This window comes from Panthera tigris, chromosome C1 (genome assembly GCF_018350195.1).
Source record: "Panthera tigris isolate Pti1 chromosome C1, P.tigris_Pti1_mat1.1, whole genome shotgun sequence".
Taxonomy (NCBI): domain Eukaryota; kingdom Metazoa; phylum Chordata; class Mammalia; order Carnivora; family Felidae; genus Panthera; species Panthera tigris.
Genome location: NC_056667.1, coordinates 212,631,718 through 212,657,916, shown reverse-complemented (window position 1 = coordinate 212,657,916; position 26,199 = coordinate 212,631,718). Strand labels below are relative to the sequence as shown.

General features: G+C 40.9%; 1 protein-coding gene across 2 annotated transcripts in view; it reads right to left on the bottom strand.

Moving 5' to 3' along the window:
* Positions 1-23,375, bottom strand: part of GIGYF2 (GRB10 interacting GYF protein 2) — a 146,385-nt gene extending 123,010 nt beyond the window's left edge. The window contains exons 1-2 of one of the 2 annotated variants that reach the window (XM_042995656.1): positions 23,210-23,375; positions 17,717-17,782 (exon numbers count right to left, since the gene is read on the bottom strand). The gene's annotated coding sequence lies outside the window, so the exon portion shown is untranslated. Of the gene's footprint in view, positions 1-17,716; positions 17,783-22,834; positions 22,926-23,209 lie in introns of those variants that run through there. The other variant, XM_007082973.3, reaches the window with a different exon arrangement.
* Positions 23,376-26,199: the final 2,824 nt, after the last annotated feature.

The following is a 26,199-nucleotide window of genomic DNA, read 5'->3' as shown; positions in this document are numbered from 1 at the left end:
CGTTCATGCTCTGTCTCTCTCTGTCCCAAAAATAAATAAAAAAAATAAAAAATAAAAAAAAAAAAATAAAAAAAAACAGCTGATAAAACACTCCTATATAACCAAAATTTCAGACCTTGCCCATTAATCAAAATTCCTTACAAGTGAATTCAAGTAATATATTCCTTCTAATACTAGGAAATCGGTCTTGTTTGATAAACTGCAATCTATATTTGACAATGAATGCAAAATAATCTGGCCTTTTTGTCAACATCCTAAAAACTCTGTGCTAGCGTCACCTGCGTGGCTTAGTAGGTTAAACATCCAACTCCAGCTCAGGTCATGATCTCGTGGTTTGTGAATTTGAGCCCCGTGTGGAGCTCTGTACGTACTGACAGCTCAGAACCTGGAGCCTGCTTCAGTTTCTGTGTCTCCCTCTCTCTCTGCCCCTCCTCCACTCACACACTCACTCACTCTCTCTCTCTCTCTCTCAAAAATAAACACTAAACGAAAATTAAAAAACAAAAAAACAAAAAACACTCTGTGCTAAATTAGCCCCCACTGGCAATTATCTTATCTCTGATTACTAGTATAAATATTTTCTCTATGTATTTTTTTGTTTTCCTGGGTTCCTTACCTCCTCTTTGGGACCGCATCAATCACTCTGTGGGCATGTGACTGCATGTTCAAGAGAGGAGAGAGAAGAAATCAACCCAGCTCTATATTACCATTGGATGTGCAACAAAGAAAAGGGAGACCCTGGTCCCTCAGCTCTAAGTCTACCATTTTCTCACAACCTGGCACAATGTCAAGAAGCCAGATGACTTCTGGGCATAGTCACTGTCAACATGAAGGAGCTGCAGATCTATGTAAATAAGTTCTAACTAGAGAAACACAGCAAGGAGAAGCAAAAGCAGAATCAGAATCCGGCACAGCAGCGGAGAGTTCAACTGATACTGCTTCCAGAAGTCTTGACAGACCAATTAGTTACAGCTACTAATAATTCAAAACGTATACTCCTTTAAAACCTCCTGAATTTTTCTTATAAGTATCATCTGCTGATGCAAACCTCCATCTCCTGGATATGTAAAAGTTACCCAGAAAAAACTATGGCAAATCTGGAATGAACTCCAGCCAGTACTACAGATAGTCTGACAAAGACTAACAGAATGAACACCAAGGAACTGAATCTGCCCCCACACTTCTTTAATACCATTTTCCCAAGAGTAGAAAAAAGAGCTACTCTTCTAGCACTCCTCACGTACACAGTCCCAAATAAATGATTAGTTCTGTCCCCATTCCAACAGCAAGCTATTTTTATCTTAGCCAGATGTGGATTAAGATAACACAAGATTAATAACTCCATTAGTGCAAATTAGTTCAACCACTTCAAAAATAGTTGGGCAATATCTATCGAATCTAAATATATGCCTACCCCATGATCCCATAATCCACTGCTAGACATATATGCAAGGGAAATTTCTACCAAAAGACAAAGACAAGATATTCAAAGTAGCTTTATTCATAATTACCAAAAACTGACATTTGGCTACTGTGTTCATCACCACAAACAGATGAATGGGTAAACAAACTGTAGTGGAGCTTCAAGGAGAGGGTGGTATGCCAGACAGAGCACTGAAGCTCTTCCCTTCCTCACAGCTCCCTTGCCCTATGCATCTCTTCCCTCTGGCTATGCTACTAAGAAAGGTAACATCATTAATAATGAGACAAACAGGGGCACCTGGGTGGCTCAGTCAGTTAAGCGTCCAACTCTTGATTCCAGCTCAGGTCAAGATCTCAGTCAGTCCTGAGATCAAGCCCTGCGTCAGGCTCCAGGCTGGGCATGGAACCTGCTTAAGATTATCTCTCTCTCTCTCTCTCCCTCCCCTGCTCTGGGGCACATACATGCTCTGCCTCCCTCTCTCTCTCTCTCTCTCTCTCTCAAAAATAATGAGACAAACAGACACCATGTGCCTCCTGATGTGCTGCACTGAGAAGGACACAGCATTATTTATGTTTACATTCCTGACAATAATGCATAAACTGAAACTAATCTTGAAAAAACATCAGATCTACCCGAACTGATAGACATAAAACCAATCAACTGTAGTCTCCAAAAATACCAATGTCATAAGACACCAAAAACAAAAAAAAAACCAGCTGAAGATTCATCCCAGATTAAGGGAGACTTAGAGATATAAAGACCAGGTGCCTGTATGATTCTTAATTTCATCCTAAACCAGCTATAAGAGATATTAAAGAGGAGCACCTGGGTGGCTCAACTGGTTAAGCATGGACTCTTGATACCAGTTCAGGTCATGATCTCACAGTTCGTGAGTTAGAGCCCCTCATCAGGCTCTGTGCTGATGGTATGAAGCCTGCTTGGGATTCTGTCTCTCCTTCTCTGTCCCTCCCCTACTTGTGAGTGCACACAAGCTCGCTCTCTCCCAAAACAAGTGAACTTTTAAAAAAAAGAGAGACATTAAAGAGACAACCGTAATAATCTGAATAGAAGTTAAGGAGTTAGGTAGTAGCACCATATCAATGTTAATTATGACTGAAATTTTTACTGTGATTATGTAGGAGAATGCTCTTATTCTTAGAAAATAACACTGAAGGGGTGCTGCTGGCTCAGTCAGTGCAGCATGGGACTCTTGATGTCAGGGTCATGAATTCAAACCCTATGATGGATACAGAGCTTACTTAAAAAACAACAATAATAATAGTAACAATAATAATAAATTAGGCGCGCCTGAGTGACTCAGTCTGTTAAGCATCGGACTTTAGCTCAGGTCACAATCTCACAGTTCGTGAGTTGGAGTCCCAGATCGGGCTCTCTGCTGTCAGTACTGAGCCTGCTTCAGATTCTATGTCTCCCTCTCTCTCTGCCCCTCTCCCGCTCACACTCTCTCTCTAAAACCTAAACATTTTAAAAATAATAAATTTAAAAAAAATATATTGGAATGTTTATGGGAAAAGGAGCATGAGGTCTGTATCAAACTCTCAAATGGAATGGAAAACTTTTTTTTTAATGTTTATTTATTTTGAAAGAGTATACACAAGCAGGAAAGGGGCAAAAAAAGAGGGAGAGAGAGAATCCCAAGCAGCCTCTGCGCTGTCAGCAAAGAGCTGACACCAGGCACAAACTCATGAACCATGAGATCATGGCCCTGAGATGATGACTGGAGCCAAAATCAAGAGTCAGACGCTTAACTGACTGAGCCACCCAGATGCCCCTGGAATGGAAAAAACATATATAAAATGCTATATGTTACAAATTATGTGAAGAATTATATACATACGTACATGCATATACAAGAAAGAAAAAGAGAAAGAAATGAATAAAATAAATACAGAAAATGTTAAAAACTAGTGACAACAAACTACATGAAGGGCATACTAAAAAATCTTAGTAATTTTTGGCAACTTTTCTGTAAGTTTGAAATTATTTCAAAATAAGTTAAATTGTAGTATATTCCTACAAGGAAACATTCATCAATAAAAAAGAAAAGAACCCATTACTGATACAACAAAGAACCCAGCTACCAAAGAATATATACTGTGTGACTCCTTTGAAAAGAAGTTCAATAAGTAATCAAAAGGGGACACATGTCAGAAATGTGCTCATCAGGAAAGTAGAACTCGTGAGGAGGAAGGAGAAGCAGCCTTCTGGGGAGCTGGAAATGTCCACTATTGCAATCTAACCGGTGATTACGTAAGTATATAATATGTAAAACTTCTTCCAACTATACACTTCAGATTTGTGCACCTATTTACTATATTTTATACCTCAATATAAAAAACGATGAAATAGGGGGCACCTGGCTGGCTCAGTCAGTGGAACACGTATCTCTTGATGTCAGGGTTGTGAGTTTGAGCCCCATGTTGGCTGTAGACATTACTTAAAAATAAAAGGTAAATAAATAAGTAAATAAATAAATAAGGTTAAAATAAACCGTAAGATAGTTTCACTAAAAAAAAAGTCCAATTAAAAATATTTTAGGGGCACCTGATGGTTCAGTTGGTTGAACGTCCAAATTTTGATCTTAGCTCAGGTCATGATCTCATGGTTCCTTATATTTGAGCTCAGCATTGGGCTCTGCACTAACAGCGTGAAGTCGCTTGGGATTGTCTCTCCCTCTGTCTGCCCCTTCCACGCTTGCTCTCTCTCAAAATAAATAAACTTTAAAATATATTTTTTTTAGTGGACATGAAGCTCAGCTATTTTATTTTTTTAAATAAGCTCTATGCCCAACATGGGGCTTGAACTCACAACCCCAAATCAAGAGTTGCGTGCTCTACCAACTGAGCCAGCCAGGCACCCTTAAGATGGCTTTTTTTTTTTTTTTTTTTTTAAGTAATTTCCACACCCAACGTGGGACTCTTTAACAACCCTGAGAGATCAGGAGTTGGATGCTCTAACAACTAAGCCACCCAGGAACCCCGAAGCAAAGCTATTTTAGATACAAATCATCTGGGGCGCCTGGGTGGTTTAGTCGGTTAAGTGTTCAAAACTCTTGATTTTGACTCAGGTCATGATCTCACGATTGTGAGATGGAGCCCCATGTCGGGCTCTGTACAGACAGTGTGGAGCCTACTTGGGATTCTCTCTCTCTGCCCCACCCCCGTGCTCACTCTCTCTCTCAAATAAATTAAACATTTAAAAAATAAATAAAGGCCAATCTTCGGATAACAAATACTAAATTTATTCCCTACTTAAACTTTTGATTAAAAAAACTTATACCGCTATACTGATATAATAATCTACACATCTATTATTTGCTTAAGACCAAAAACAAGTCTACATTAAAATGAAGCAAGACTAGGAGCACCTGCCTCAGTCAGTAGAGCATGCAACTCTTTTTTTTTTTTTTTTTTTTTTTAAACTTTTTTTTTTAACGTTTATTTATTTTTGAGACAGAGAGAGACAGAGCATGAATGGGGGAGGGTCAGAGAGAGGGAGACACAGAATCTGAAACAGGCTCCAGGCTCCGAGCTGTCAGCACAGAGCCCGACGCGGGGCTTGAACTCACGGACCGTGAGATCATGACCTGAGCCGAAGTCGGCCGCTCAACCGACTGAGCCACCCAGGCGCCCCTGCAACTCTTGATCTCGGGTCATCACTTTGAGCCCCATGTTGGGGGCAAAGATTACTTTAAAAGTTTAAAAAATGGGGCGCCTGAGTGGCTCAGTCGGTTGGGCGGCCGACTTCGGCTCAGGTCATGATCTCGCTGTCCGTGAGTTCGAGCCCCGCGTCGGGCTCTGTGCTGACAGCTCAGAGCCTGGAGCCTGTTTCGGATTCTGTGTCTCCCTCTCTCTCTGACCCTCCCCCGTTCATGCTCTGTCTCTCTCTCTCTGTCTCAAAAATAAATAAACGTTAAAAAAAAAAAAAATTAAAAAAAAAAAAGTTTAAAAAATAAAATAAAATAAGGCAAGACTCAACCACTAAGCTAAAATATGTAAGTCTCAGAATGCATATTTTTCCCAAACTTCAGAAAAAAGCTAAAGCTAAGTAAAACAATGAAAAGGAAACATGAGGAGAGAACCACATACACCACATCACTTATCTTCATAAAAGACAGGAAGCAATCTTATGAAAGCAGCACATTCACACAACATAATATAGGTACAATGAGGTTTGCACACAAGAGTATAATTACTCATATGTCATTAAAAGACAAAAAGAACACAGAAATGAAGAAAAATTAGTGAGATGAGAGTAAGGATTTTATCCCTATTTTCCTAATTTACAATAATCTTCAATTACTTTTATGACAAAATATATTTTAATTCTCACAGGAAGTGTTTGCCTGGTTTCTATGAAATATTTTCCCAACCCCAACATAAATGTCATAGAAAGTTAATATTCTCTTGAACATTAACTCAGTTTAAAAAATAATTTTAAAAGGGTGCCTGGCTGGCTCAGTCAGTAGAGTGTGACTCTTGATCTTGGGATTGTGAGTTCAAGGCTTACATTGGATACAGAGATTACTAAAACACACACACACACACACACACACACACACACACACACACATTTTAAGGTAAAAAAATAAAAGGAAACTCTTCTCTCAACTATTATAGCAGAAAACACTATTCCCTTTGCACCCATCTGATCTTCAGTTTTAAGCAGGCAAACATTTTTTTTAAGGTTTTAAGTAATCTCTACACCCAACATGGGGCTCAAACTTACAACCCTGAGATCAAGAGTCCCATGCTCTACTGACTGAGCCAGCCAGCACCCCGAAACAAGCAAATGTTTTTGAATAATTTTGAAGACATGATCTATTAACACATTTACTGAGGACAAAACTTCATAAAGCAAAATTAGGCTTCAATTATTTACTTTATTACTAAACAGTTAATCCTAGGAAAAGGAACAAAGAACTTTTTTCCCAGAAAATTACCAAAGACCAAAAGAATTATGCACATCTATCTGGACCACGTATTATATATGAAACCTTGCAAAATACTGTTTATTTCCATGTTAATTACCCTTTTGTGGCATACCTTTAAAAAAATTATAGATGCTTTGCTGACTTTTCTCCTCATCCTAAAAGAAATTTCAATCCCTAATTTACAGTGTCGTGATAAGCACTGTAATCCAGCACAATCTGAATCACTACCCACGCCATAAAAGGTCAGCTTTATTCCTAACAGCCCCAAAGCAAAAACAACCCAAATGTTCAAAGTTGAATGGATAAACAAATACTATAATAGTCATACCCAATATTCTCAGCACTAAAAAAACTAATGACTGATACCTGCAGCAACATGAATGAATGAAATCAGACACTGAACTGAGCCAAAGAAGCCAGACCAAAAAAGAAAATATACTGAATAATTCCATTTACGCAAAACCCTAGAAGAGGCAAAATTAATCTATAGTCACAGAAACTAATTCAGTGGGGGAGGAAAAATGACTGCAAAATGTAGAAGGAAACTTCTACAGGTGATGAAAATGTTACACATTTTGATTGTGATAATGGTTATACAAGTACATACATTTGTCAAAACACATCAAAATGTACATTTAATATGGGTGTACTTAATATCTTCATTTTATTCTATGTAAATTATACTTCAAAAAAAAGGTGAATTTTAAAAAGACTGAGCTTACTAAAAATAGACTGGCTCCCTCAAAGAGCAATGCATTCCAAGACGAACATTTTATATTCCTTTTATATTAAATAATCTCTCTTTATACATTTTTTTAAAGTTTTTATTTTTAGGGGCACCTGGGTGACTCTGTCAGTTGAGTGTCTAACTTCAGCTCAGGTCATGATCTCACAGCTCATGAGTTCGAGCCCCACATCAGGCTCTGTGCTGACAGCTCGGAGCCTGAAGCCTGCTTCGGATTCTGTGTCCCTCTCTCTACCCCGCCCCTGCTTATGCTCTGTCTCTCTCTGTCTCAAAAATAAATAAACGTTAAAAAAAAAAAAAAAAAAAGAAAGAAAAGAAAAAACATTTTATTTTTAAGTAATCTCTACACCTAACGTGGGGCTTGAACTCACAACCCTGAGATTAAGAGTTACATGCTCCACCAACTGAGCCAGCCAGGCACCCGTAAGTCATCTTTCTTTAAATCTATTAAAATAAATATTAGGGGTGCCTGGCTGCTTCAGTCAGTAGAACATGCAGTAGAACCCTTTTGATCTCAGGGTTGTGAGTTCAAGCCCCATGTTGCATGTAGAGATTACTTAAAAATAAATCTTAAAAAAAAAAAAAAATGTTAAAGTTTTAGATAAAACCAAGGAACACTGTCTAAAACTGTTCTGTCTTATATAACAGTACCCATTAGCCACACGTGGCTGTATCAAGTTAAATTAAGTAAAAATCAACTAAAATTTAATTTAGGTCCTCAACGGGGAAAGAGTGACTTTACAGTGGACAAACCTGACAAGGAATCAAAGTCAACCATATATCAAGTATATCTAGGTCAGCATTAACAATGATAAAGCACACTGATAGTGTATGTGCTCTTAATATAATCTGATAAAAATGGCAATTTACCTCTGAGGTCTTCCTCCCCAAAACCCTTAACCCCACTCTAATCGTGAGAAAAACATCTGATTAATCCCAACAGAGAGGCATTCTACAAAAACACTTAGCCAGTAACTCCTCAAAATTGCCAAGACTGTTAAAAACAGGGAAGTCTGAGGGGCGCCTAGGTGGCTCAGTCGGTTGAGCGTCAGACTTCGGCTCAGGTCATGATCTCTCGGTCCGTGAGTTCAAGCCCCGCGTCGGGCTCTGTGCTGACAGCTCAGAGCCTGTTTCAGATTCTGTGTCTCCCTCTCTCTGACCCTCACCCGTTCATGCTCTCTCTCTGTCTCAAAAATAAATAAACGTTAAAAAAAAAAAAAAAATTAAAAAAAAAAAAAAAAAAAAAAACAGGGAAGTCTGAGAAACTATCACAGCCAAGAGGACCCTGTAAGATATGTGACCAAATGTGGTATCCTAGATGGATCCTGGAACAGAAAAACTAAGGATATCTGAATAAACTATGGACTTTAGCTAATAATGATGTATCAGGATTGGTTTATTAATTACAACAAATACATCACAGCAAGGGGCATCTGGGTGGCCGAGTCAGTTGAGCATCAGACTTCAGCTCAGGTCATTATTTCTTGGTTCATGAGTTCAAGCCGCACAACAGGCTTGCTGCTGTCAACACAAGAGCAGCTTCAGATCCTCTGTCCCCCCTGTCTGCCCCTCCCCCACTTGTGCTCTATCAAAAATAAACATTAGGGGCGCCTGGGTGGCTCAGTCAGTTGGGTGTCCACCTTCAGCTCAGGTCATGATCCCACAGTTCGTGAGTTCAAGCCCCCAGTCGGGTTCTGTGCTGACAGCTCAGAGCCCAGAGTCTGCTTCAGACTCTGTGTCTCCCTCTCTCTATGCCCCTCTCTGCCTCCCTACCCTCCCCCCCCCCCACAAAAACCAAACAAACATTAAATATATATACCACAGTAACATAAAACATTAATAATAGGGGAAACTGGGTGTGGTATATATGGGAGATCTCTGTACCATCTTCTGTTTCTCTGTAAATCTAAAACTGTTCTTAAAAATGAAGACTACTATATGGGCACCTGGGGGACTCAGCCGGTTGGGAATCCAACTTCAGCTCAGGTCAAGATCTTGCGGCTAGTGAGTTGGAGCCCCACATCGATCTCTGTGCTGACAGCTCAGAGCCTCAAACCTGCTTAGGATTCTGTGTCTCCCTCTCTCTCTTCCCCTCCCCTGCTCGTGCTCTGTCTCCATCTCTGTCTCTGTCTCTCTCTCTCTCAAAAAATGAACAAGAAAAAAATAAACTTTTTTTTTAAATAAATAAATAAGGGAATCTGAAGGGCACCTGGGTGGCTCAGTTGGTTAAGCATCAGATTCTCGGTTTCAGCTTAGGTCATGACCTCACAGTTCACAGGAGTGAGCCCTGTATCAGGCTCTGTGCTGACAGCATGGAGACTGCTTGGGATTCTCTCTCCCTCTCTGCCCCTCCCCAACTTACAAGCGCACTCGAGTGCTCTCTTTCAAAATAAACTTTAAAAAAGTCTTAAAAAGAGAAGGCTATTTTATCACTAATCACAACTTAAGAACCAATGCTCTCTCTCCCTCAAAATAAACTTTTAAAAAAAAGTCTTAAAAGCAGAAGGCTACTTTATAACCATAACGTATGAACAAATCTTTATCTACCCAGCACTAAAAACCCTCAATGAAATCTAAAAGACCTCAGGGTTTATTTCAATTTCTATTTCAAATCATTACTTATTTTTTAATGCTTTAAAAAACAAACAAAAAAACTACATATCATATGTGAATAGAACATTGAAAACTGTTCCACTCCCCATAGTAGCAATTCTCAAAGTAACATCTTCTGAAATTCTTTCAAGGTAGCCATGATGTCAAAACTATTATTACAGTAACACTAAGATATTACACTTTTCAGTATTGGCGCTGCACTAATCATGCAGTGAAAGAGTAACCAATACACAGACCTGGGTATTTAGCAGACATCTTTTCAAAAATGATCGAAGTGTGGGGGGGTCTGGGGGGGCTCAGTTAAGCATCTGATTCTGGATTTCAGCTTGAGTCACGATCTCACGGTTCATGAGTTCAAGCCCTACATCAGGCTCCATGCTGACAGTGTGGAGCCTGCTTGAGATTCTTTCCTTCTCTCTCTCTCCTCCCCCTTCAGTCTGCCCCTCCCCCGCTCCTGATAAACTTTAAAAGAAAAATGAACAAAGGACAAGAACCATATGATCCTCTCAAAAGATGCAGAGAAAGCATTTGACAAAATACAGCATCCTTTCTTGATAAAAACCCTCAAGAAAGTAGGGATAGAAGGAGCATACCTCGAGATCATAAAAGCCATATATGAACGACCCAATGCTAATATCATCCTCAATGGGGAGAAACTGAGAGCTTTCCCCCTAAGGTCAGATACGAGACAGGGATGTCCACTCTCACCACTGTTATTCAACACAGTATTGGAAGTCTTAGCCTCTGCAATCAGACAACACAAAGAAATAAAAGGCATCCAAATCGACCAGGAGGAGGTCAAACTTTCACTCTTCGCAGATGACATGATACTCTATATGGAAAACCTTAAAGATTCCACCAAAAAACTGCTAGAACTGCTCCATGAATTCAGCCAAGTTGCAGGATGTAAAATCAATGCCCAGAAATCAGTTGAATTCATATACACCAGCAATGAAGCAACAGAAAGAGAAATCGAGGAATCCCATTTACAGTTGCACAAAAAAACCATAAAATACCTAGGAATAAATCTAACCAAAGAGGTGAAACTATACACCTGTATATACATACAGTGAAAACTATAGAAAGCTTATGAAAGAAACTGAAGACACAAAAAAAATGGAAAATGCTCCTGGATAGGAAGAACAAATACTGTTAAAATGTCGATACTCGGGGCGCCTGGGTGGCTCAGTCGGTTAAGCGTCCGACTTCAGCTCGGGTCACAATCTCGCGGTCCGTGAGTTCGAGCCCCGCGTCGGGCTCTGGGCTGATGGCTCAGAGCCTAGAGCCTGCTTCCGATTCTGTGTCTCCCTCTCTCTCTGCCCCTTCCCCATTCATGCTCTGTCTCTCTCTGTCTCAAGAATAAACAAACGTTAAAAAAAAATTTTGGGGGGGCGCCTGGGTGGCTCAGTCGGTTGAGCATCCAACTTCGGCTCGGGTCATGATCTGAGTCTGTGAGTTCGAGCCCCGCATCGGGCTCCGTGCTGACAGCTCAGAGCCTGGAGCCTATTTCGGATTCTGTGTCTCCCTCTCTCTCTGACCCTCCCCCATTCATGCTCTGTCTCTCTCTGTCTCAAAAATAAATAAACGTTAATAAAAAAAAAAATTTTTTTTAAAAATGTCGATACTACCCAAAGCAATCTACATATTCAATGCAATCCCTATCAAAGTAACACCAGCATTCTTCACAGAACTAGAAGAAATAATCCTAACAAAAAAATGAACAAAATGACACTATCACTTCAAAAACAAAAAACTTGGCAGTACTTGTGGCCAATAATAAAATTTGAACTTTCAAGCAAAATTCGAATTTTGGAAAACTTCTATTCGCCATGCGCTTGCTGGGTTTTCCAGTACTTCAGACTTTCCCAATTCTTCAAGGCTTTCCTGATGAGTACTAACATTAATAAATGCAATTTTTTAAGTTTATTTTTATTTATTTTGAGAGAGATCGAGAGCAAGCTAGGGAGGGGGAGAGAGAGAGAGGGACAGAATACTAAGCAGGCCCCCACTGTCAACACAGAGAACAACGCAGAGCTAGAGCAGAGCCAGAACTCACACACCATGCCATCATGACCTGAGCCAAAATCTAGAGTTAAACGCTTAATCGACAAAGCCACACAAGCACCCCTGAATGCAAGTTTTTGGTACTATGTCGTTTAAGGTAGCCATTTAAGGTACAAGACAGACCAATGGATTTTAATGTTACAGAATATAAAAAGTGCACTGACATAATTCAGATTTCATATTGCAACTAACCTTTAAAAACTACTACTTGGGGTGCCTGGTTGGTTCAGTCAGTTAAGCGTCTGACTCCGGCTCAGGTCATGATCTCGCAGTTCATGGGTTCGAGCCCCACGTAGAGCTCTGTGCTGACAGCTCAAACAGAGTCTAGAGCCTGCTTCAGATTTTGTGTTTTCCTCTCTCTCTGCCCCTCCCTCACTCATGCTCGTACTCTCTCTCTCAAAAACAAACATTAAAAAAAAGATTAAAAATAAGATAAAATAAAAAATAAAAACTACTACTTGTCGGGCACCTGGGTGGCTCAGTCAATTAAGCTAAGTCGATTAAGTCGAACCAGCTCCTGGTTCATGAGTTCGAGTCAGGTCAGGCTGTGCCCTGCCAGCCTGGAGCCTGCTTCAGATTCTGTCTCCCTCTCTTCTCTGCCCCTCCCCCAAGCACGTGCTGTCTGTCTGTCTCTCTCTCTCTCTCTCTCTCTCTCTCTCTAAGATAAACATTAAAGAAAAATTAAAGGGGTGCCTGGGTGGCTCAATCAGTTAAGTGTCCGACTCTTAGTTTCAGCTCAGGTCATGATCTCATGGTTTAATGGGTTTAAATCCCACGTCAGCTCTGCACTGACAGTGCAGAGCCTGTTCTCTCTCTCCCTCTCTCTCTCTCTGCCTCTCCCCCACTCACGATGTCTCTGTCTCTCCCCAAAAAATGAATAAATTTTTAAAAAATTTAAAAAGCTACTACTTGTTGAATTTTGGTGTACTATACCAAAGAATAATCTGCAATTATCTGAAAAAACTCTTAAAATATTGCTCCCTTTTCCAACTACATACATATCTCTGTGAGGGTTAATTTCCTTCATATACTTCAACCAAAGCAATAAAGAGCAACTGACTGAACACAGAAGCAGATATGTGAATCCAGCTGCCTTCCACAAAACAAGACATAAAAAGCAATTTGCAAAAAGATAAAACACTGTCACTCTTCTCACCAAATTTTTTTGAAATGTTTTAGAAAATGGGTGTTCTTCATTAAAAATATATTCATGTTAATATATAATGAGACTTCTTTTTAAACTAATAAATCATTTTAAATTTCTCACTATAATATAGACACATAGAACTAAGAGGCCTAAAAGTTCTTTGGGGGTCCTCTAACTTTTAAAGAATAAAGGAGTCCTGAGGCACCTGGCTGACTCAGTCAGAAGAACACATCTGACTCCTGATCTCAGGGCTGTGAGTTCAAGGCCCATGATGGGTGTAGAGATTACAAAAAAATAAATAAATGAACTTTAAAAAAAAAAAAAAAAAAAAAAAGGATAAAGGAGTCCTAAGATCAAAAAGTTGAGAAGTGTTGGGGCATCTGGATGGCTCAGTTGGTTGAGCATCCAACTCTCATTTCAGCTCAGGTTATAATCCCACAGGTCATAGAATTGAGCCCCACATAGGGCTCTGTGCTGACAGCAGAAGGCCTGCTTGGGATTCTCTCTCTCCCTCCCTCCCTCTCTCTGTCTCAAAATAAACAAACATTAAAAAAAATTTTTTTTTTTTTAGTTGAGATGTGTCTCAGAGAAAAAGGGAAAAATGACAAACAAAAGGAATACATAAATTAACTTACAACAAACATACGTAGCCTGGAAAGCTAATCAAAAGGCATAAAACATCATTGACAACAAGAACACCAAGATCCAAAATGTGACACTTAAGTATCTAGGTCTTAAAAATGTATCTTTTCCAAGGACAGAGAGTCTTCTCACATTTTGAAATTTACTTATATGATTTTTAATGTTTATTTTTGAAAGAGAAAGAGAGAGAGAGAGAGAAGAGAGAGAAAAGGTGAGTGGGGGAGGGGCAAAGAGAGAGGGAGACACACAATCCAAACCAGGCTCAGGCTCCAAGCTGTCAGCACAGAGCCCGAAGCAGGGCCTGAACTCAGGAAAGGCAAGATCAAGACCTGAGCCAAAGTCAGACGCTTAACCAACTGAGCCAACCAGGCACCCCTACTTATATGATTTTTTGGTTGCCTCTGCCATTAGGCTATAAACCCTATGAAGATAGTTCCTTATGTGTTTTGCTCACCACTGTGTCTAGCCCAGCACTCGGCACAAAGCAGCTATTCAAGTATTGCTGGACTGAGAACAAAACAACACTTGCTAACAGAACTCAATGATGTCTCATTCAAATTATAAAGATGAAATTTTACAATCAAAATTTACCTATTTACATTGTAATAACAATCATAAAAGCTACCATTTACTGAAGTCCCATTTACTGTGCACCAGGCATTACACTGGCATTTTATTTTTTTTTAATGTTTATTTATTTTTGAGACAGAGAGAGACAGAGCATGAACAGGGGAGGGGCAGAGAGAGAGGGAGACACAGAATCTGAAACGGGCTCCAGGCTCTGAGCTGTCAGCACAGAGGCCGATATGGGGCTCGAACTCATGGACTGTGAGATCATGACCTGAGCCGAAGTCGGTCGCTTAATCGACTGAGCCACCCAGGCGCCCCATGGCATTTTAGATTGTTAATTCCCACAACCACTATGGGATATACTTTACAGGTGAAGGAAATAAGGCTACCAGCAGTTAACTTTTTATCTCAAGTTACATGTAATTAAGTAACAGAAAATTAAACCCACATTTCTCTGCTTTAAAAGGCCACAAACTTTTCACTACATAATGATACAATGCTCTACAATGCTCGATACTCCTTGGTTACCCTTTTCTTTCTTCTCCATTCCCTTGCAGTTTTCAGAGGAATTCATTTGGTGGAAGTCACTTTTTCTCCTCTTCCCAATCTTCCACTCTGCTCCACTATCCTTTAACTTCTACTCCTCTGCATCACTCAGTTAAGCAATATACTAAGCCCTCAGGGTAGGGAAGAGAATAGACTCAGGATCCAAACACACTAAGAAGAAATTTCTCCTAACACACTACAAAGAAATTTCATTAACAATGGTGGAAGCAGTATAAAAGGCTAAAGAGTGTCAGATTCCAAAACATAAACTAAGGCTCTCTGACACTGATCTTGCAGGATGGCTTCACATCCAGCCCTTCAACTGGCCATGGCTTGAGCAATATCACCTCAATTCTCAAGGACCTAACCACGAGAGCCCCTCGATATGGCCATGTCTTCAAGGCCTGAGTCATGATTTACCAATTAGAAAGTACCAAGCCAGTACCTCTGCCAATTCCTGCCAGGATCTGCAACCAAAGAACCAATACTGAAGAGACCAGAGTTCCCAAGACTTCCTCCAGGCCCAGGACAATTTGAATAAAAGGAGCTTTGTTCCCAAAGAACATACTGGCCACAATATCACTGTAAGAAGAAATGCTATTACTGTCATTCTCCCCACTGTTTCTGAACAATATGTAAACATTTCTATTTTCCTCCCTTTTGGTAAAGAAGAACAAAATTAGGAATCAATGAACTATTCTAGGAAAAATCACAAGGCCATAAACATTACGTCATTTGATAATCTCACCACAAGCCAATGTTTTCCAGAAAGGGAACCCCAGAGCCTGTGAAGTTTTACACAGATTATGTGGAAATCTTTTTAAAACCTCACAAAGCCTTAACTCAGTAAGCCTGAATATACCTCACCTCAAAATTCAGATTAAAGAGAACATACAATATGAGAGAGGGCTATTCTACCTTAAAAATGAATTCAGCTAAGGGGTGTCTGGGTGGCTCAACTGATTAAGTGGCCAACTTCAGCAACAGGTCATGATCTCACAGTCTGTGGCTTCGAGCCCCGCATCAGGCTCCATGCTGACAGCTCAGACCCTGGAGCTGCTTCAGATTCTGTGTCTGCCTCTCTCTCTGTCCCTCCCCTGCTCACACTCTGTCTCTGTCTCTCTTTCTCTCTCTCAAAAATGAATAAACATTAAAAAAAATTTTTTTTAATAAATTCAGCTAAGAAAAAAAAAAAGAATTCAGCTGCAATCTGCTAAAGTAAACCTTGTCTGAAAAAAAGCATCAGAGGAAGTCACATCTGTGGCCTGTCATTGAATACATCACTCTACAACAGATGACTTTTATTAGTAATCCCTAGGCTCTGCATTAAAAATCTTGGTATACAAGGGGCACCAGGCTGGCTCAGTCAGTAGAGCATGTGACTCTTGATCTTGGGGTTCTAAGTTCAAGCCCCATGTTGGATGTAGAGATTACATAAAAATAAAATCTTTAAAAAAATAATCTCAATATACTAAGAATATTTAAGCAATAAAAAATTACTTAAGTAATCAGATATCACCAAATACATACAAGCTATAAACAAAAATAAACAGGGCTTCAAAATGGTCCATTAAAAATGTTTTTCTTCAGTATTACCTAATAATTCTAGAATACAAGATGTTAATACAAAAGTTTATATATACTGTCTAACTGATCCTTTCCCAACAGTGAAAATTCCTGCTACCACTCAAATAATGTGAATATATGTTCACATGTAGAACTTCCACCCTTCATATTCTCCATGGCTTCCTAATACTCAAGTGTTGCTTAACACTGTAAAAAGTACCCAGAAATTAAAACTTACAAAAGTAATCAATGAAAAATAAATAACCAATGATTTTTCCACAAACCAAGTCTCTCATTTGCTAACCTTTACCACAGACACTCCTCTGAACCTTCTAAACCAAGAACTTTTGTTAAAACGCCACGGAGGGGGGCCGACCTGGTGGCTCAGTCGGTTATGTGTCTGACTCTTGATTTTGGCTCAGGTCATGACAAGCTCCACTGTCAGCAAGGAATCTACTTGGGATTTTCTCTCTGCCTCTCCCCCATGCACTTGCCCGTACGCTCTCTCTCAAAATAAACAAACAAACAAACAAAAACAAAAAACACTGCACTATGAAGTTCAAACAAGGATGCTTGGTGAAACCTACCGGGCCTCACTGACCAGTAGATAAACCTATATTTTAATTCTTCAGGACATATAAACTGAAACTGCCAAGCTACCTATAAGAAATTTTTCTATGAAAGGAAAATGTTCAGAAGCTTCTGCAGGTTTCTGCCTAGAAGAGCCAACACTACACCTTCTCTGAGACCTGCCCCCACTCTTAAAGTGGAATCTTTCAATTATGTTTGCACTTCTAGACTACAGTCCTATGGCCCTACTAATTAGACCAATAATGGAGAACTGGACAAACTTCAACCAATCAAATTTCCCCTCCCAGGAATTTAAAATGTAGACAATGAGCTAGTAACAGTTGCAGTGGCACTAGAATTTAAGTTCATATGTGGCACCAGGAATGAAAGTGGTGATTTTCTTCCATGTGTTTTTAAAGCAGGAAAGGCCAGACTGTGAAAAGACAACTAAAGCAGGATAAAAAGAGACAAGAGAGGACACTGACAGCCAGCAGGGAGGGAAGTGCTATCTGTACTGCCTTAGCTCCCGAACGCTTCCCAGTTTCTGGTTCGTGTCCTTCATGAAAGCCAACTGCTCCCAGGTTCTTTACGTATCTCCTTACTTCTGCTCCCAAAGAATTCCTCTTCCTATTTCACACCATCAGAAAATCATGACAACAGTTTAAGACACAAATTCACAATAGGAACAGTGTAGAAAGGGTATGATTATTCTTGTGGTTCATAAGGAATCTGAGCAGTAGCTAAGAAGTTGTTTCTATCACTATCTATAACTTCAGGAGGGGAAAAAAAAAAAAGGCAAAAAAACCCTGAAACCTTTAAAGCAAAAATCATCTGTTTGCCTAAGTCCTCAGCTCTGTGCTTCCCTTCAACACTCACCTGTTCAAAAGTTCTGCTGGTTCACAGCAGGAGGTGCAAGCAGACTTTGTTCAGGTCCTTTTAACACTGTAAATAACAAAAGTATTAAAGTAATTGACCCAACAATCAATCTCTTAGGAAACTTTTAAAAACATAATCTCTTATAATGAATAGTTTTACAGGAAATGGTTCCAAACCTGGTTAAAATATTAGAATCATCTTGGGATTCTCTCCCTGTCTCTTAGAAACTAGCTTAGAAACTAACTTCCATTTTCCTAACATTTAAAGAGTTTCTCAGTAGCTCTGGAGGGGGACTAAAAAAATACATATATTTAACAGAAGTTCTAAGTGATTCTGATAAAGACAAATGAGCACCAATACAGGGTTTAGGAAAGTGATTACTTGGGGCTTTCATTCAAACTACATTGCAGGGATGTGATACCAATTTTTAAACGTATCTGATAGAAGAATGACAGCCACCAACACAGCAATACAGTATGTATCCTATGCAAATAATCAGTGAGCCCAAGAAATATAACCACTGCCAAAATGCCCAAGGAGCAAAACTCCAGGTGTGCTTTCAGTTGCAAAATCACAACCTTCATTTAATGCTCTAATGAGACAGCATCTTAAAAATCCACAGGATGGTGACATCTCAACTGACTAGGAGTAGACTGAATGAAACACAACAGCTTCAAGTGGTTTCTTAGCTAAAATCAAATAATGCTTTGAATGCTGTTATGTGTCAAAAAAACAATAATTGCAAATTAAAGTTGATTTTATTAACATCAAAAAAGTAACTTGGGAAAGCGACTTCTGCCTTTTGACCTTAATTTTGCAAAAACATAGCCGTGTTATTTTAATACCCAAAAGGTCATTCAACTTTATGCACTGCAGTCTAGTTTAGTTTTATAAGGGCATGCAAAACGAAAAGAGGGGACAACTAGGTAATAAAGTCTTCTCTGGGCCTAACTCAAAAAAACAAGCTCTAAAGTATCTCTTATTCCAAGTATAATTAAGTTCAAGTCCTCTGTAGTTAATGAAACTCTGCAGTTAACAAGAAAATATAAAATCGTATACTTTAATTACTTGAAGTAGGTAGGTACATAATACTTTGAAAATATTTTTATAAAACTAATTGTAACCACTTAAGGGAGTATTCTTTCGTTTTTCAAACCTCCCCCTATTCCTCCCCCTCAACTTCACACAAAATTATGGGCAATTCAGGGCGCCTGGCTGGCTCAGTCAGTACAATTTGATCTCAGGGTTGTGAGTTCAAGCCCCACATTAGGTGTAGAGCTTACTTAAAAAAAAAAAAAATTTTTTTTTTAAATTACCAGCAATTCAACAAAAGTATCATTTTGCATTCCCATATAATTAATCTACTGTATTTCTCAGTCATCTGAGAGCATAAAAAAACAAAACAAAAAAAAAGCCAATTGGGTTAAGAAATACTAGGATTCCAACTATCAGTAAGCCTTCGTATGGAGTAAAAATCTACTTATATATTTAAAAATATGTAACTTTTCAGGGCATTAAAAATGAATGGAAATCCTAGAACTTTATTACCATAAAAATCCTAGCAGAGGGTGAATAGGGAAAAAAGGCTTGGGTTCAGAGTTTTACAATGATGACCAAATGATGTTAAGGCAATTCAAATTGCTGAAGGAAAATGGACATTTAACTTGCCTCTAAGATACCCGGATTAACACCAACAGAGGCTTGTAGATTCAACCTAATGAGACTGGTCCCACTACAATCTATAAGAAATAGAATAAAACAGAAAGTACTGAAAATTTAATCAGCAGGGGATAATGGAGAACTGCAAATGAAGTCAGTCTTTGAAAAAGGCACAAATCAAAGATCCTTTAGAATGGCAAGGGTAAAAGGGTCAGCAATAATCTTTTCACCCAAAAGGTTCTCCCAGACAGCAATCTCTATCAGTAGTGTCATCTCCCAGTGTGAAAGTCAACAAAAAGAGAACAGACATACGGAGTATTAAAATGCAGAGTCATGAGAACAAATGAGATGATATGACATCAAAGACATAATATGAAAACGTCATTTCAAAAATTCAACAAAAGAACAAGAGGGGAAAAATTCGTTAAAACACCACCTCATCACTATCACTGCTATGTCTCCTTTTAGCCAAGGAGCTCCACTCATACCCTGAAGTTGTAAATTCCTCTCTTCTCATGAGCTTCAGGCAAGCTATGACAAATTATTTTTCATATATGCAACTCAACTCACCAGCAAAGGCACTTCAAAACCAAAATATTAAATTCCTCAGGTGAATTAAATGCAAGAAGACATTTATGAAAGCTCAGTAATAAGCATATGGAGATAAGCTAGAAGGAAATCAGAAAAAAAATTTTTTTTCCAAAGAAAAAAGCCTATGAAGTATCAAATCAATTGGTGAACTTGTCAGCTAGTCTGAAAGGCAAAAGGGGAAAAATAAAACACTCAGCACAAAAAGTTCTACACATGTAAAATGCTATAAAAGACATACAAACAAACTAGCGGAAGAGACCCTGAGGAATCTAAAAGTAGGATGGACAGAACAGAGATAATTAAGAATTCTTAATTCTTACCAATCAGATTAAGAATAACATAAATTAATATGCTGATTCTACCATTCCCCCAGGTTATATTTCTTAATGATGTGTCTAAACCTCACAGGAAATTAATTTCCCTACATTTTCAAATATCCGTAAGTGTTCCAAAGATCCCCTCCCTCGAAAGCAATTCCAGATCTTTTAGGCGGTCTATCATCCATCTCATTTAAACACTTTTAAGAAAGATTTTTCAAGACAATTTCCTGAAATATGTTACATGAGCATCCTGGATTTTTCCAAACTCGGGTGGGGCGTGTGTCATACACAGAGGGAAGGGGGTCTGGGCATACTGGCCCCAATTTCCAGAATCTGGTCTCCCCTTGCAACAGTCACAAGAGATGTGGAAAAAATTTCTACGTCACTGAATAACCCCTCTTGGCACCAATGAGCAGGGTGCACATTTTCCACTAGCCTCCGTCTTCTTGGGTCCCTCTGGCTAAACTAGCCTCCATACTTTTCCCAACACCTGACCTGCACCCACTTCAGCCTTTGCCTCGGTTTCCCTGCCCTGGCTCGCCTAGCCTGGAGCATTCCTTCTCCAGACAGCTACGGGAATTGCTCCACTCCGTCAGGTCCTTCCTCAAACATGAGCTTCTCCGTGCAGCCTTCTCAGGGCACACAATTTATTTTTTATTTATTTATTTTTTTTCAATATATGAAATTTATTGTCAAATCGGTTTCCATACAACACCCAGTTCAGGGCACACAATTTAAAATTAACCCCTAAATCTCGGTCATCCGATTTCTGCCTCATTTTTTTCCCCCGCATCATGTACCACAACACGATGTATTTTACCTGAGTTTTTATTTGTGTGTCTAGAAATGAGCTCCCCAGAGAAGGGATTTTTGGTCTGTTTTGGCCCCAGCACCAAACAGTGCAGTAGAGTCTCAATCTTTGTCGAATGAATGAATGCGTGAATGAAGGAAGGGATGCACGTAGTCCCTTCTGCCTTCTCAGCGCAAAATCCTGAAATGCTTCGTCAAGTACAGAAAAGGTGTAGAGCCCTTTCTTTGCCAATGAATCAGTGCCATTACCAGGGTTTTCCTTGGTGTCAAATGTAAAGGAACAAGTGTGTGACATCTCTCCAGATACATGCCACTTTGAAGGTTTTTTCCCAGCATCCTCTACTGATGTCAACATGTGATGTAACAGAAAAGTACATATTCCATCTAGTCTGAGCACTCCAAAACCTGCTACGCTAATGAGTAAGACACAGGAAATCATCAATGAGTGAGAGAACACATTTGTGATCTAACCGAAATGGACAAACTCCGTAGGGTCAGGGCTGCAAATATCAGACGGGTGGAAGTTAACGTACAGAAAGGGCTGGTATGGGAGGGAAAAAAAAAAAAAAAAAAAAACAAAACTGTTTTAAATCTAAGAAGCGATTCGATTCTAAAAAGGAAATACTACGGAAGGACAAAATATCTTCCCTGCACACCACACCGGGAATCAAAACTGCCTATAATCCGAGACGCACAACACGGGATGAAAGGCTGTTCACAGCTTCCGGCCCCATCCTCAATTTCTTCTAAGTGTAATTGGAATACTCACCTTCCTTTACAGAGAAAACTAGGTGTGCTTACGTGCTTTGACTTTCAGGGAAAGGAAAAAAACAAAACAAAACAAAACAAAACGCAGTGCCATATAAATGCGAAGCAACGTTGTTGCTTCCCAAACAGGCTCGTGCAACCTGCTTCTTTCATAGACCATTCTGTGGCCGGAAGTACCAATCTGATTTAGGCTTCAGCCACAAAACTCAAGTATTCCAAGTGCTTCGTGGGAAACTGCTGACACTGAAAAGACTAATACCCATCTCCATCTGACAAGAGTGTTCAGGTCCCAAAGCTGCCTCGGGCTCGACTTTCCCAACCTCCGTCCCAGGTTCAGATCATGGCTCCACCTTGCCTCAGGCCTGGTCCAGACCCGTCCTCTCGCCACGGAAGGAGTCTCCACAGTGCAGATGCTCGGTGAGGAAGGCAAAGGCGCACCTCCCGGAGGCCAGGTGTGGGGAGGAGGGCCGGCAGGAGCAGCTGTCTGGCCGAGGCAGCTGTTACCCCGAGCACCCCAGCCTGGGCGGGTGGCTGGCCCGGGGAGCAGGTAGCAGAAGGCGAACCCTCTGGCCCTGAACAAATCGGCCTGACACTGCCCACCCCACCACCCTCTTCCCTTCCTCGGCTCCCCCCCCCTCACCCCCCGCGATGCCACCGGGCCCCGGAGGTGGGGGCTCCCCGGCTCGGCGGTCGAGACGCGCCCGGGCCCGGCGTGCCGCCTCGCGGGGTAGGAGGCTCCCTCCGGCCCAGCACCTGACCTGTCCCCTCCCCTGACGCCCTAGCCGGCCGTGGCCGCTGCCGGGGCGGCCTGTGGGTTGTCCATGCGGCTGGGCCGGGTCGGACCGGAGCGGCGGGGACGCGACCGCGGGCAGGAGTCCCGGGCGGCTCCATGGAAGGGGGTGATGGGAGACAGCGGAGTCGGGGCGCGGAGCGGAGCCGGGCAGGGGAGTGAGACGGAGTCGCTGGTTACCTGCGGTCCGGGACAGGGAGTCTCTCAGAATCCAAGTCAGTCTTCAGCCTCAACAACACAAGATGGCCGACACGTCGCCACGCACGTCACGTGACAGCGCGCTCCTTCCGCCACGCCCCTTGCTCCTCCCCCGCCCCGCCTCACCTCCCTTACCCGCTGATCCAGCCTCCCACGACGTCCTTCTTTTCCGCTGCCTCCCGCCCCTCTTCCCCGAACACGCCCCTGCCCGAGCCCCGGATGTCAGGCTGGAAGAGGGCGGGGCCGCGGCAAGGCGCAGGCGCCTGCGGGTCCCTGGGATGGGGCTCCCTGCCTGCCCTTGAGTTGAGTAGAGTTGGTGTTCAGAGTTGGACCCCGGCCAGGCGCTGTGTGACTCACCGTCCTATGCACCCAATCCAGAGCCAGTTCGCAGTTCAAAAAGCTCTTCATCATTTACGAGCTGATTTTCAACACTAGAACTTTTCCACAGCTTTTAACCCAGCATTTTCCTGCCCGTTTGCCATCCTGTAGAAAACGGGGAAACGACAAAAGCCGAAATTCAAAGCAGTTTCTCTACTTGTTAACGGTTCTGGTAGAACTGGGAATTCATTCTAGAGTGTTGAAATGTGACAGCTCAGAAGGACTAGAGAGCTTGGACCCCCTTCTGGTGCGTCAAGGGCTATAACCCTTTTGCCAAAAAATCTAACATCTGGGGGCTGCCAAATAAAATACAGGACGCCCAGAAATATTGGGAATATATTTACACTAAAGAGTTACTTGTTGTTTTTAAAAGATCGGATTTAACTGGGTGCCCTGTATTTAAAAAAAAAAAAAAAATTTTTTTTTAATGTTTTTATTTATTTTTGAGAAAGAGAGAGACAGAGCATGAGCAGGGGAGGGGCAGAGAGAGACGGAGACACAGAATCCAAAGCAGGCTCCAGGCTCTGAGCCGTCAGCACAGAGCCCGACGTGAGGCTTGAACTCACGGACTATGAGATCATGACCTGAGCCGAAGTCAGATGCTTAACCAACTGAGCCACCCAGGCGCCCCTGGGTGCCCTGTATTTTTATTGCTCTGACAACTCAACCCTTCTCAGGTCATCCTATTCTTTCTTGTACATCCAAGCTTTTTTTTTTTTTTTTAACAGGGTCCTTCTGAACAGCTTTTTAATTTTTTTTTTAATGTTTATTTTTGAGAGAGAGGGGAACGGGGGATCCGAAGTAGGCTCGGCACTGACAGCAGAGAACCTGATGTGGGGCTTGAACTCAAGAACCACGAGCTCATCCCCTGAGTGGAAGTCCCACAATTTGCTGACTGAGCCACCCTTAACAGTGTTTTAAAATACTCAAATGTTGGAGCCCATTGCTGGTTCAGATGGTGGAACATGTGACTCTTGATCTCAGGGTTGTGAGTTCAAGCTCCATGTTGGGCATTTAGCCTTTTAAAAAGTAAAAAATAAGGCACCTGAGTGTTCGAGTTTGGCTCGTCATGATCTTGATCTTGGGGTCCAAGAGTTAGCCCGGCATCCAGCTCTGTGCTGACAGCTCAGAGCCTGGAGCCTGCTTTAGATTCTGTTATCTCCCTCTCTCTGCCCCTCCCCCACTCATGCTGGCTCTCTCTCAAAAATTAATAAGTATTTTTTAAAAAAGTAAAAAATAAAATACTTGAATGTCTTCCATCTCAAAAGTTAATGGTAAAAACTACAATTCCACCTCCCTACCTCTCTGTTTCAAGGCCAAACTGCACATAAGAGTTGTTTATACTCACTTTCCCAATTTCCATACCTGGCAAGCAAGCAATTGTCAACCACTCCAATGTGGCTTCTATTCTGACTCATCCACCTAATGCTTGTCCTTAGACACCTCAACCTACAGGTTGGTAAGTGGAGTTTTTCAGTCCCAATCTTGATTTAGTGCTTTTCCATCTTCAATACGATTGACCACTCCCTATTTTCTGCAATACTTTATTGCCTTGATCTTTATGTCCTTGCTGCTCAAAGTGTGGTCAATGAACCAGCAACAATAGCATCACTTGGAAGCTTGTTAGAAATGCAGAATCTCAGGGGCGTGTGGGTGGCTCCTTTGGTTTAGCACCCAACTCTTGATTTCAGCTCAGGTCTTGATCTCAGAGTTGTGATTTCAAGCCCCTTGTTGGGCTTGAAAACAAAACAAAGCAAACATGCAAAACCTCAAATGGGCCCTTCACAATTCCATGCTGTTGAACTCTAGACCCTTTATAATCCGCATTGTCCCCCTCCCCCTCCTCTTTCCCCTGAATTTATTGTTCCGGATATGCCCATGTTTGAGGGTCCTCAAATATGCCACTCTGTTTTAGCCTTTGCCCATTCTGTTCCCTCTTGTTACAATGTCATTCCCAACACTTACCCCACTTCCGCCAACCTGTGTAACTCCTGCTCATCTTTAAAAGCCTAATCATATGTTAGTGCCTCTGTGAAGCTTTTTTTAATCTCCTCCCTTAGACCAAAGATCTTATCCCTTGAACTGTTATTTTTAAGAAAAAAGGTAATACTATGTTTGTTATATGCTAACCACGTCATTAAGTGCTTCACTTTCATTCTCTCTCTCTCCTGGTGAGAGCACTTTGAAGCACTAAGAAAACCAACCAGGCACCTGAAAGATCTGCTTACTTTCTCCTAATCTCAGCCAGGACTTTGTAGCCCAGGCTGACTGACTGCTGAGCCCATGTCCCTAACTGCCTCTCTGATGCTGTGTCATCTGCACCTGTAATTTTATAGAGAGATAATATAATGTATGTAATTGATCTAGAGACTATATAATTTAAATATATATAATTAAGGTATAATTAATATATATTAAAATTTAGCATTTTTAGCGGCCGTTCTGCAACTTTTGACAAATGCATACACAGGTGTGTTCAATACCACTAAAATTAAAGTACAAAATAGTCCCATTATGCACTAGAGTTCTCTCAACAACCCTTTGTAGTTAGCACTAACCTCCACTCTTGGCCCCTGAAACAACTGTTATGTTTTCTGTCCTTATAGTTTTGTCTTATAACATCATATAAATAAAACCATAGAGTATGGAACCTTTTGCAGCTGGCTTCTTTCACTTAGTATAATGTACTTGAAATTTGTCCATATACCGTTGCATGTTTAAATACTTCCTTCTCCTTCTCCTCCTTCCCCTCCTCTTGCCCTCTCCTCCCCCTCCCTTCCCCTTCTTCCTCCTCCTCGTCCTCCTCCTCTTCTTCTCCTTCTTCTTCTCTCATTCATGAGTAGTATTTAATTGTATGTATTTGCTTATCCATTCCCCAACTGAGGGACATTTGGATTCTTTCCAGTTTGGGGATATTATTAATAAAGCTATTATGAATATTCACAAGCAGTTATTTGTGTGAATACAGG